Below are 350 nucleotides of genomic sequence, written 5' to 3' on the forward strand. Positions count from 1 at the left end.
CTGGAGGGGAGGAAAAAGGAGGGGAACCGTGACCGAGCGAGCCGGAGGGGAGGGGAGGGGAGGGACGATGGGATGGCACCATCGGGAGTCCTGCTCAAAGAATTGGAGCCTCCTTGAGACATGCGACCACATCCATCATTCCAGAGGGAATGGAAGCATCTTCCCCATGGTTGTACAATGATACATGTCCTTCAGAGTCCCTGAGAAAAAAAGGAATACAAGGCAAGATTTTGTCCGTGGAGGGAAGGGGGGGGGGGGGGGAGAACAGAGGCTCCAGACTTTGGATCTCTTGGCACAGGGGCCTCCTGCGCCGTATGGAAAGGACTGTTCCTAGGGTGCTCTCAGAATGG

This window comes from Sus scrofa, chromosome 8 (assembly GCF_054392235.1).
Source record: "Sus scrofa isolate SSC_HxYL_T2T_F1_AM1 chromosome 8, Sscrofa_HxYL_maternal_Yorkshire_Landrace_v2.0, whole genome shotgun sequence".
Taxonomy (NCBI): Eukaryota; Metazoa; Chordata; class Mammalia; order Artiodactyla; family Suidae; genus Sus; species Sus scrofa.